General features: G+C 35.3%; 1 pseudogene; it reads left to right on the top strand.

Moving 5' to 3' along the window:
- The first annotated feature begins 3,412 nt into the window (after positions 1–3,412).
- On the top strand, positions 3,413–4,392 carry LOC102602531 (60S ribosomal protein L7a-1-like; annotated as a pseudogene).
- The last annotated feature ends 9,380 nt before the right edge of the window (positions 4,393–13,772 follow it).

Genomic DNA, 13,772 nt, shown 5'->3' with positions numbered 1-13,772 from the left:
GTTGTGACAAAAGAGTAAAGTGTAAGTTTAGACGAGTTAATTACCCAAAATAGGCATAAAGCAGAAACAAGGGAGAGCTATGGATGTTTAGACATGGCGAATAACAACCTGACTAACAACATTTATGAAGCAAGAAGCAAAATATTCCTCAGAAAATATGAAACATGAGGAGAAAAAATAGATCAAAATCGATTATCCTTGAGTAAGAGTTAATCCAATTGGTTTGTATGAGTTCTGACAATGCTTAGTAGATATGCATTACAAAGTCAAGACAGAGAAGAAAGAATTTCACGTATTAAACATCAACGACGGAAATTAAATAGAGAGGAGTGGACTTCGCATTGGTCTCTTAACGGAGAACTTTAATAGAGGACAAAGTTTATGCTAACAGGACTTCAAAATGTCAAACATGCTTAACCACTCGAAATAGCATAGTCATTTTAAACTTAATGAGATCCTATAAACAAGACGTCTGAATTGTTAGTGCGAACAGATGGGACGTAGTAGGGATTCAAGTTAGACATGATAACGCTTTCCTAACAAAGCTCGACACTTAGTTACATCATGTAAAATAAGGTAGGTAACCAGGTTATTTGCTCTCCAACATGATTTTAACAGAAGGGTATTGGTATCCTTAATCACACCATGCTTTAATAGGAAAATAAGGACATCTGGTCATATGGCAAATTAATCTAATAACGGTGCAAGAATAATTTTTTTTTATTTTTTTTGACGAGGGAATAAAGCTAAGCCGATCATCGAAAGTACTGGTTTAAGAATTTTAACAACAGGTTAGCATAGTAACACTTCAAAACTAACGCCTGCAACAAAACGAGTAGATCAATCACCAGCCTAGTTAGGCTCAAACGAAAGGGGGATGGTTATATCCAAATCTATTTAGTTTCATTCAACACGTCATCTAGCCTTCTCAAAAATCCAATAGTTTATATTAACAACTTTGGGCACTGATTTGTTAACAGAATATTGTGTTGAAGACAAGACCCTCAGTCATTTTTTTATTTTTATTTTTGAATTCTGAATTTTAACAAGGTATAGGTATCACAATATTTTACAAACTACTCACAGACTAATTTTCAAATCAAACTGTACCGAGGCAAGATTCTGGAAACACAAAAAAAATATAAGAATAAATTAAAAAAAAAAAAAACTAAATCAAAGATGGGGACATTTAAACAACTATAATTGATTCATGAAAACTAAAGGAAATAAGGGAGATTACGAACCTTGTTTAGAGCAGCAAACAAGAGCTTCGACGTCAAGAATTCTACTTTAAACTTTCTCGGACCTCAACTCGAAAAGGAAATGAAAACAGAGAACAATGATAATAACCTTAAAATATGTTGCCCTTTCTCTATTACTGGGTGATTTTTCGAACCTTTTCTGGATGATTTTTAGTCGATTCTTGGGTGTTCTTGGATTTTTCTCGATTCTGTTCTTCATCCCTTCGAATGGGAAGACCCTGCCCTTTTATAGGTGAAATCGGACTTCAAAGTCGGATTTGAAATCCAAAAATCGTTGGGGGCGAAGGACTGCAACTAAAATCAAATCGACATCAACTTTTCAGATTTTTGAAGCCGTTGGGATCAGGCATAGGCGGCATAGGATGTCTCTTTTCATCAAGAAGGGGTGATGGAGGAGACATAAAGCAAGAAACCGCCGGATATTGTTGTTTTCCGGCAGTTCATGGCCGAACTTGACGGGACGAAGGAATGACGGGGCATGGGGAAAGGCAGCGCCTAGGGAAGGAGGAGAAGTTGTGAGGCGATGGGGGAGTGGATGATGTTGGAGACCATCGGATATCATTGTTTTCCGGCGGTTCATGGCCGACCTTGATGGGAGAGGTTGAAAGAGGCATGGGGGGAGGTGAGAAAGAGTGAGGCGTCGTAGGTGTGGGGAAGAAGAACATTTCTGGGAAAGGAAAAAGTTTGACAGGCAATGGGTGTTGTACTTATTTTTGGGAAAAGATGAAAAAGTTTGGTATTTAATTTAGGCCGTCTGATCGTTTGATCGGACGGTTAGGATAAATCATGAATTTAAAAGGAAGAGTTATATATATATATATATATATTAAATAATGATAAAAGCTTCATTAACTAGGGCCATTAGATTTAATCGTAGGGTCAATATTTAAGCTAAAGAAGCACAATCCATGTGCTTGCCTACGTGGCATACACGGATTGGGCCGGTTTAAGGAGACTTGGATTGCCAAAATTGCTCAAATTAAAATCATTTAAATTATAACTACTTTTTTATTAAATAGTCATAATTTATTAAATTAAAGATAATTATTTTGCAAGACTATCTTATTTGATAAAATTAGTCACTCTTAAAATTAAATTAATATAAATTAGTAAATCATTAATTAACTAAGCTTTCTAATTTTAATAAATGCACGAAAAATATCTATTGCAACAAAAGGAATTATATTTGAACAAAAAATAGATTCGATTCTTAAGAACGACACTTATTTAAAAAATGAGAAAGTAAGTAGTAATATAATATATTTAATTTTGTAAGAAATAACATTTATGAAATAAATTTATCAAGTCAAATAAAAAAAAAAAAAATCTTTTTGTATTCCTATAAAAATTTCATAACATATATATTTTATTATTATTATTAATTTAGTTAAATGTGGAGAGCCAAAATTGGTGTCAACATATATACCTCGAAAGAACACTCGTTCTTTGGTGAAATCCTCTGTTCTTTAAAGAACGCTTGAAAACCCTCTTTTCCTCTTCTTGAATCTTCTCCCTGAAATTCCTAAGCATTTTGGAATATGGAAAAAGTGTTCTAATTCTTATTAGACCCTTAGCTTGGGTGTGAAAAAAGTTTTAGGCTTAGTGGGGTAAGGAAAAGACCAAAATACCCTTTCTTTAAATGGATGAAAAGCCTTAACTAGAGAGTCTCCACTCAAACAGCCATAACTTCTTACTCGCCGCTCAAAATTTTGCAAACTTGGCATCGTTGGAAAGAGGACTCAAAGTCCTTCGATTTGATACATCATGGAACACCTAATTCTTTATGTGCTAAAAGATATGGTCTTTTAAAGTTGACACAAAATTAAAAAATTGATGGTAGTCCGAGGTGTTACATTATGCCTCTTTTGCATTTATAGTAAAAGTCAAGAAGATTGTGTTAACTTTATTTATATGAGAAAATGGTAAGCAAATTAATATTAAAATGTAAGTTTATATTTTAATTTTTTTTTCCTTTTTCTTCAAGTGTGAAATAAAGTCAAATTCTATTGACTTACTTTAATTAATAAAATTAACTATTTTAATAATATTGAAATTTAATTTGTGCGTCATTTTTAATTATCGGAGCATTTTAATTATTTTTAAAAAAAAATAGGTGTGATAAATCTTAAGATATGAAGGGCATGGTCTCCCGCAAAAATGGCTCCAAAGAAGGGTGTTGCAGTAGCAGCAAAGAAGAAGGCGGAGAAGACGTGGAAGGTGGTGAATCCACTGTTGGAGAAGCGGCCAAAGCATTTTGGTATCGGTGTGGCGCTGCGACGGAAGAAGGATGTAACAAGGAATGTGAGAAGGCCTCGGAATGTTACCCTCCAAAGGAAGAAGAGGATTCTCAAGATGCGATTGAAGGTCCCTCCTGCTCTCAACCAGTTCACCAAAACCCTTGATAAGAACCTCGCCACCAACCTTTTCAAGATGCTTCTTAAGTACAGACCTGAGGACAAAGCTGCAAAGAAGGAGCGTCTTGTTAAAAGGGCTGAAGCTGAAGAGAAAACTCATGAAAGAAAGAAGCCCATTATTGTGAAGTATGGCCTTAAGCATACCACTTACCTTATTGAGCAGATCAACAAAGCTCAACTAGTATAGTGATTGCTCATGATGTGGACCCAATAGATCGTTGGTTGTCTGGCTTCCTGCACTATGCAGAAAGATGGAAATTCCTTACTGCATTGTGAAGGGGAAAGCACGTTTAGGATCGATCGTGCATAAGAAAACTGCTTCAGCCTTGTGTTTGACAACTGTGAAGAATGAAGACAAAATGGAGTTCAGCAGAGTTTTGTAGGCAATTAAGGCCAACTTCAATGATTAGTATGAAGAGAACAGGAAGAAGTGGGGTGGTGGTATCATGGGCTCCAAGTCACAGGCCAAAGAGAGAGCTCTTGCCAAGGAAGCTGCCCAGAGGTTGAACTAAGAGCTTGCTGTGATATATACACACTGCTATTGGATTCGAGAGAGAGAGCAACTCCAATTTTTGTGTTTGGTTCACATGCTTGACAATGTTAGAGATATTAGTTCGATAAGTACCATTATGTTTGCCTTTTCCAGATTATTGCTCTGTCGAAGCTTAAAATTAAAACTTTATCAGAAGTTCTTGTTAGATGTTTTGTTGACTGTTTTTTTATGGCCGCGAATTGCTCAGTTATTCAAGTATCCACACTTTTACTGCTTAAAAAAAATAAATATATATATATGAAGGGCATTATTTTTCTGCTTAACAGACCACAAGTGGGATTGTTCATGATTTGATCAAATATTTATTTAAATTAAAAATATAATTAATTTTATTAATTAAATCAATACTTTTTCTAATTTTGTTTGATTTAAATTTTAAGTATCATATATTTTTTTCGTTAATTTTTTTTTATTGTATTTGTGCTATCAGTTTTGAAGTGAAGCGTGCCTAATTTTGGTTCAAGTATATTTTGACTTCTTTTTTACGGTGGTTATACCCTAAAATTGGCATATATAAATTTATTAGTAAGGTTTAAAGGAAAAAAATGATTTAGTCGTACGTAAAAATAAAAAAAAATTGTTAATGAGGTAAAGAGCAAATACTTAATCAATTAAAAAACAAAGTTGAAGTAGCCTTGATCGACATGAATTGTGTGATTCATAGGGTTGAAAGTTAATTATTTTTTGTTTGATTTTAATAATTTTAAAACCAATCAAATTGATTTGTCTTAATTTTAACTAAAAATAAAAATCGATTAAAATCGAATCGTAATGTTCCTTCTATTTCAACTCATGTATCTTAATTTCTCTTTAGATTATCTAAAGCGAAATAATCATATTTTATATTTGATTTGTTGTATATACATGTATAAGAGCTTATTTGAATTAACATATTTTAGATATTTTTTAAGTATTTGAATAAGATATAAAATTATATTATTAAGTACTTGTTTTTATGTCAAAATAACAAAAATAATCAAAAGTCATACATTAAATTCCTGACTTATGACTTATGCACATAAATGATAAGCCCTAAGCTTATTCAATCAACAAAAAAGGAGAATACTTAAATTTTATAAAGTAATATTAGAATTCACGTTTCTTTTATCTCAGTTTATATAGTATTTTTGTCACGATTCAAAACGAGTCATGAGTGGCCCCCACACTTAACCTCCTAGGTGGGCGAACCAACGAATTCAACCTCAACTTATATCAATTGTTCAACCATGGATAACAACCATAATGCGGAAGCTCAAAACTAATTAAAGTAACCAATCAAATAAATCTCTAAAGTATACTCCCTCCGTTTCACAAAGAATGACCTGGTTTGACTTGGCACAGAGTTTAAGTAAATAAAGAAGACTTTTGAATCTTGTGGTCCTAAATTAAAGTTATGTCAAATGTACAAAATTGTCCTTAATCTTGTGGTCTTAAACATGCCACGTGGAAAGCAAAAAGTAAAATGTTACCAAAAAAGGAAAGAGGTCATTCTTTTTTAAACTGACTAAAAAGGAAAGGGGGTCATTCTTTGTGAAACGGAGGGAGTATTACATATTATCCCCAAAACCTGAAAGTCATCACATCAAGGACATCTAATCTCCAAATACTAAGTCCAAGAGTATTAAATACACCAAAATAAAAGAATAAAGTAGTCTGTGTCCGAAAACTTAGGACATCATGCCTTAACCGAGAGAATCCAACACGAGCAAGAATGAATAGCTCACCTTGGAACCTGAGGTGCTAGAGACTGGCTAGAGCTGAGGGCAAGTCGAAGTCGTTGGCACACTCGCTGCACTCCACAAAAGGAAAACAAAGAAAAACACAAGTAGGGCTCAGTATAGGGCAACATGTACTGATTAGATATCATCGGTCGACTCAAAATAGTAACTAATATGCATAAAGTAATAGTATAATTAAAATCAACTATAGCACTTAGCAGGTGATAAGCAACAAACAACATGAACAAGTGACAACGGAAGCAATTGTACGTAATCAATCACAATATCAAGCACACACACGATGACTCATGCCTCCACACCACACTCATTTGGGAAATGAGTTCTTTGAGATTGAGTACATTCAATTAATTCAATATGTTTCCCATTAATGTTACCGTTTCGGAACGTGACACCCGATCTAATAACATTGTATCGGCTCGTGGCACCCGATCCAATATATCGTGTTGGAATGTGACACCCGATCCAATAACATCGTGTCGGCTCGTGGCATCCAATTCAATATATTGTGTCGAAACGTGATACCCGATCCAATAATATCATACCAACTCGTGGCACCCGATCCAAATATATAGTTAATATCATTTGTTATCATCTCTTTCACTTCATTAACAATATTTCATTAAGCCTTATTTATTCAAGACATCACTTCGATAGAGAAATTTCAAGATTTTAAATTTCACGGTCTCGGGATTTCAGACCAATCACAACACCACATAAATCATCCAAACCACAACCACCAAGCACATAAAAAAAACACAATATCACTCAATGACTATTAATTACTATTAAGAGTCTATCTATCACATAGAATAAACCAAAACCTACCTCCACCGAAGAACCGAAGTCAGGCAAGCTACTTCTCCAATGTTTTTCCTCAATGCCTCCAAACGTTTCTAATCTATCAAATATGCATAATTTGTAAAGTAACAAGACTATAAGCAGCCATTCTACTATATGTCTAGCCTAGACCCAAAACTCACCCAATTCTATAATCAATTTCCTCCAATTCAAACCCAAGGGTAAATCTTATTCCTCCATTTAGCATAACTTTAATGTAATTCATATAATATAATACACCTTATATTTAATTACCTATCTTGATATATCAAAACTTAAATCCTAACAAGATACTAAAATTATGTGAATAACTAACAAGTTTCAATCGACACTGCCAAACCTACGTGAATGACCAACCAGTTTCAACGCATTTTTTATTACTTAAATCATTTGATAATAAATTCCAATGATGGCCGACAAAGTCTGCTCCCCAACACAATGTTGAAACGGCAACTACTAACCTCAACTCTGTCAAAATTACATCATAATTTCTCAGGCTATCCTTTTAATAATAATTAATTACTTATAAGCATTCATTCCAATATCAAGTACTTTCTATCTTCCAAGTATAACATGCTATAAATTTCACCCATTATCATATATTCCTCATTATTGCTAGGTAAGAACAATTTCATAAAAGTACCTCGAGCCGCCGTTTCAATTTAGTTTTCGGTCGATGCCGCTTTTTGTTCACTCGCCTACTTTTCCTTCTTCTTTCTTTTACACATTATTTCTTTATCCTAATTATTATATAACCAATTATAAAAGTGATAAAAGTGACCCACTACTAATTTTAATGTTATTTTCTTTAATCACCAACTATATTTAATTATTAAAATTACTCCATTACTTATATAATTATAGTTACGAATAGTCCAAAATACCCATTTAGAATCTATCGAAAAGAATTTTAGGAAATAAAAAGCTCCTGTACTCAAAACGACCAAATGGGTTGTTACATTAGATACCAATTTACCCATCATTCATCCTCGAACGATCAAAATAAGGTGAGGGTAAGAAAGGGTACCTGAATCGATAAAAAGGATGGATGTCTTTCGTGCATATCAGCCTCAGTCTCTCAAGTGGACCCTTCAACCGATCGATTCTTCCACTGAATCTTGACAGATGCAATATCCTTTAACCTTAACTTGCGGACTTTCTTATCTAGAATGGTGATATCATGTTAAATTAGGTCTTAGGCCTAACTTACACCCAAAAGCTAGCTCAAAGGGAGGAGGATTGCCCAAGCCTTATAAGGAGTCCACCCATCTCATTAACCACCCTCATTAACCACCAATGTGGGACTTTTGTCATTCTTTAACACCCCACCTCACGCCCAATGCTTAGCATCTGGTGCATGGACAATTTTGATTTTGGGGGCCCCAACATCGGGTGAGATGTGCCCTGCTCTGATACCATGTTAAATTAGGTTTTAGACCTAACTCACACCCCAAAAGCTAATTCAAAGGGAGGAGGATTGTCCAAGCCTTATAAGGAGTCAACTCATCTCATTAACCACCAATGTAAGACTTTTGTCATTCTTTAACAGTAAGCTCCCCCTTATAAGACAAATTCTCATTAAGCAAGACTGAATCCTAGCGAATAATGTAGTTTCCATCATCATGATATTTCTTCAACACACACATGAAATACCGAGTGCATTCCCGATAACCCTAGGGATAAACCAATTCATAGGTCACCTCTCCCACACGATTAAGAACTTCAAACAATCTAATATACCTCTAACTAAATGTATCCTGCTTACTAAACCTCATCACACCATTCAAGGGTTAAACCTTCAGCAACACTTGCTCTCCCTCCATAAACTCCAAGTCCCTAACCTTCCAATCTGCTTACTCGTTTTGTCTACTCTAAGCTGCTAGAAGCTTCTCCTAAATGAATTTTATCTTCTCTAACAATTCCCTCAAAATATAAATACCCTAAGGTCTCACTTCAAATGCAACAAACCAATCAATGGGAGGCATACATCTCTTCCCATAAAATGCCTCAATTTGGGCCATATCAATACTCAAGTGATAACTATAATTGTATTTAAACTCAACTAACAACAAAACTATTCCCAATAACCATCAAAGTTAATCGTACACACGTCCGCAATATGTTCTCAAGAACCTTGACACAACCATTAGGTGGAATCCTGTCTCACATAACCATGATAAAATCCTGAATCAAAAGTGTCCACAATCAGAAGTGAACCTGAACCAACCACCACACACTCATAATGCACAAACCATCATAGATCTTATCAATATTTACTTCTCACAACATAAATTTTTCACTAGCTTAAGGTATAAAAAATTGATCTTTAGACATCAGATACTCATCAAGGGAAAATCAAACTTATCTAACCCAAAGAAGAAAATGATCAAGTAGCCCAAAGTTCAAATTGTAGTTGAACTAGGAATTGTAGTCCCACTCAATTTCATATTCATATGTCCTTTCTATTGCCCAAGCCAAAAAGAAATTATAATTGAACTAGGAATTGTAATCCTACTCAATTTTAAATTCATGTCTTTTCCAATGTCCTAGCCAAGAAGGAATTGTAATTGAACTAGGAGAATGATTTTTTTTTCATCAAATAACATCTATAAATAGACACATTATCTCTACAATTTTGGCTTCAATTATAGATTGTGAGCTATGACAAAAGGGGAATAATGCAAGGTAATTTCCTTCCCTTTTTCTGATTTTCGTCACTTTTTTACAGCTTGACATGTCTGTCGTAGAAAATTCATACCTCATTGTAGAAAAATTGAAATCATGAACGGTTTGATTCTCCAGAAGCTAGACTTCTTGATCTCTAATATATCCAAAATTCAAAACTTAATACCTAGAGAATCTTTATAGAGGAATTTTTGAAGTTAGCTCTAGATTTTGTCATGCTGAAAATTTCAGATTTGTGTGGCTTTACTATAATTCTCGTGTCTTGATGTAGGAACGACAAAATCACAAGCCGCTTGATTATTTTGTATCTAGACACAAAGGTCTACAACATTCCGAAATTCAAGATTTAATACCTTCAGAATCATTCTAGATGATTTTTTTTAAGTTAACTTTAAATTTTGTCATGCAACTGATTTCAAATTTTTGTTGTCTCACAAAATATTTTATATCTCAATGTCAGAACATCGTCACCAAAAAGGGTTGTGATATCTTGAAACTATACTTCAAAGGTTTCATTATCACCAAAAAAATATTGTCTCAAGTCTAACCTAGTTATCTCAGGATAACTTGCAAGTTTCACACGTCTTGATAGGTAACAATTTCTCCTCTACTTGTGTTTTCTTTGTGTTGTCTTTCCTCCCTTTTTTTGTAGGTAGGTTTCAAAGGATGATAAGGTAGTCTTATGACACAAAGGGATGAGTACTCGTCCTTGCCCTAAGGGAGATAATTTTATGAAATTTGAAGGTGCAAAGGTGTAAAGGGATGGATATGCATCCCCGCCCTGAGAAAGATAACTTTGTGGTATTCTTAAGGCGAAAGAGGATAGATACACATCTCCGCCCTAAGAAAAGTAATCTATGGTATTTTTAAGGTGAAAAGAGGATAGATACACATCCCCTCCCTAAAAAGGTAACTTTATGGTATTCTTAAAGTGAAAGAGGATCGATACACATCCCCGCCCTAAGAAAGGTAACTTTATGGTATTCTTAATGCGAAAGAGGATAGACACACATCCCCGCCTTAAGAAATGTAATTTATGGTATTCTTAAGGAGAAAGAGGATAGATACACATCCCCGCCCTAAGAAAGATAATTTTATGGTATTCTTAAGGCGAAAGAGGATAGATATACATCCCCGCCCTAAGAAAGATAATTTATGGTATTCTTAAGGAGAAAAGAGGATAGATACACATCACCGCCCTAAGAAAGGTAACTTTATGGTATTCTTAAGGTGAAAAGAGGATGGATATGCATCCCCACCTTAAGGAAAGGTAACTTTATGGTATCCTTAAGGTGAAAAGAGGATGGATACACATCCTCACCTTAAGAAAGGTAATTTAGAGGTCAAGACTTGAAAACTTCAACTTTCAGACTTGAATAATTTGAAGGCTTCACCTTACAATCTTGATTGATTTGAAGACTTCAAGTTTCAAACTTGATTGATTTGAGACTTCATCTTCCAGACTTGAAGAATTTGAAGACTTCAACTTGCAGACTTGAAGAATTTGATGACTTCAACTTGAAAATTTAATTGATATGAGACTTTAACTTGCATACTTGAAGACCTAAACTTGCAAACTTGAAGAATTTGAAGACTTCAACTTGCAAACTTGATTGATTTGAAGACCTCAACTTCTAGGATTTGAGACTTCATCTTCCAGACTTGAAGAATTTGAAGACTTCAACTTGCTAACTTGATTGATTTGAAGACCTTAACTTCTAGACTTGGAGATTTTTTTAATTTTGAAGACTTCAACTTACAGACTTGAAGAATTTAAAGACCTCGGCTTGCAAACTTGATTGATTTGAAGACCTCAACTTCTAGGCTTGGAGATTTTTATAATTTTGAAGAGTTCAAATGACTTGGAGATTTTTTGAAAACTTCGAGTTTCAAAACAACCTATATTTATAAAGGTTTACCCCCATCAGGCCACTACCATTTGGTGCAAGTCAAAAGTTTGACGAAAGATTATTCATAACTTTAACTTTCATATGACGGATCAAGTGGGAAAATGTGGTTTTTTGACACTCATGCAACTGAACTTAGGATATATTCTAAGCGCCTACATACCTCAGTTAAGAGGATCAAGTCACAACGTAGTTCTGGGGGACTGAGTGGTTTTTTTTGTTTTGTTTTTTTATTATTTTTTATCATTGTGTGGTGCACAGTTTATACTCTTACGGGCCAAAAGTGACATGCAGTTTAGGCTCGTACCTTAAGGAGCATCATCTTACTTCAAGGGTAGTACCTCTTTAGGAATTTTGCATTAATAGGTTGAATCATTACGCCATCTGCATCAACAAGCTTGTAAGCACTATGTGAATATGTTTCTTGTACCACATATGGTCCATCCCACTTTGAGGTAAATTTGACCCTAGACTTGTGAGAAGTAATGATGGGTCTTCTTACCGCGAGAACTTGGTCTCCAACTTGGAAGAACCTCAAGCGAACTTTTTTATTGAAAGCACGAGATAGACGTGCTTGATAACATTCAAGGTTTTGTTGGGCTTCTAGCCTCTTTTCATCAAGTGCTTCTAACTCGGCAAGACGCAATCTAGCATTTTCTTCTTCTGTGAGCCCTTCTTGAATAGCAAGTCTTAAGGAAGGTATTTGACGCTCAAGTGGCAAGACTGCTTTAACACCAAAAGCAAGTGAATATGGTGTTGCTTGAGTTGGAGTGTCGTATGTCGTCCTATATGCCCATAAGGCTTCTTCCATTCTTTCATGCCAATCCCATTTTGACTTGGAGACGACTTTCTTGAGAAGGTTGCATAGAGTCTTATTGAATGCTTCAGCAAGACCATTGGTGGCAGCATGATACATAGAGGATTTACGCTGCTTGAAGCCAAAGAGATCACAAATTTTTTTCATTAACTTGTTATCAAATGGCTTGCCATTGTCCGTTATTATGTAGCTAGGGATGCCAAAGCGATAGATGATATTCACTCGAATAAAATTTGCAACATTCTCTTTCTTCACTTCTTTAAGAGCGACAACTTCATCCCATTTTGAGAAGTAATCTGTTGCAGCCAAGATGTACAAGTGTTCACCAGAAGATTTTGGTAATGGTCCCACAACATCCAATCCCCAAGTGTCAAATTGCCAAGTTGCAATAGTTGGGTGTAATACTTCGGGTGGCTGATGTATGAAATTTGCATGAAATTGGCAAGCAGTGCACCTTCGAGCATAATATAAGCAATCATTCACCATGGTTGGCCAATAATACCCCATCATCTTTATGTGAAAGTGGAGCTTCGGTCCAGATTGATGTGATCCAATATTCCTGAGTGTGCTTCTTGCAGAGCTTGAATTGCTTCATCCTCTCCCAAACATCATAATAGTACACCCTCAAATGATATTTTATATAATATGTCCTTATAGTAAAGGAAGCGAGGTGCATGACGATGAATGTCAGTCCTTCTCCTTGGATTTTCTGGAAGTATCCCATAACACACGTAGTCAATACTGGGTTGTCTCCAATATTCCTTTGCGGTTTCAAAAATGGCGACGATATGATCAAGCTCTTTTTCTATATATTCTTCCTCATTTTGAGGTGGTACTATCCATTTTTAACAAATAGTCACGTGTGCCAGGAAGGGTTAGAGTTGAAGCTAGAGCAGCCAATGCATCAGCTTTCTTAGTCTCCGTTCTACGCACATGTTGAAGGGTTACATCTCCAAGCCATCCTATCAACTTTTGAGCATAATCATGATAAGGGCGCAATTCAGGCTTATTCACTTCATAACTTCCCAAGAGTTGATTGATCACCAACTGAGAGTCACCAAAGACTTGTAAGTGTAATTGTTTCATGTCGATGGTCATTTCAAGTCCAAGTATCAATGCCTGGTATTCAGCGACATTATTGGAGTAATATTGCTTGAAAGTAAAGGAGAATGGTAGAATCTCTTCTTGTGAAGTGATGAACACCACGCCAGCCTCAGCGCCAGCTCCACCATGATGTGTTGCCCCACAAAGTACATTTTCCAAGGAGGTTGAATTTCAATTAACATCGCATCTTCATCAGAAAGCTCATCAGTTAACTTCCAATCATCCGGTATCGGATGGTCTGCCAAGAAATCCGCTAATGCTTATCCTTTCACAGCCTTTTGAGGGATGTACACGATCTCAAACTGTTGGAATTGGAGGTACCATCTTGCTAGTCGGTCACTAAGGACAGGTTTTGACATAACAAACTTGATGGCATTTTCTCTAGAAATAAGACGAACAACATGGGCTTGCAAATAATGCTTCATCATTTGAATTGAGATGACTAGCGAATGGT

Source organism: Solanum tuberosum, unplaced genomic scaffold (assembly GCF_000226075.1).
Source record: "Solanum tuberosum cultivar DM 1-3 516 R44 unplaced genomic scaffold, SolTub_3.0 scf00220, whole genome shotgun sequence".
Taxonomy (NCBI): domain Eukaryota; kingdom Viridiplantae; phylum Streptophyta; class Magnoliopsida; order Solanales; family Solanaceae; genus Solanum; species Solanum tuberosum.
The sequence above is the reverse complement of the archived record's forward strand: the minus strand, read 5'-3'. Positions and strand labels throughout refer to the sequence as shown.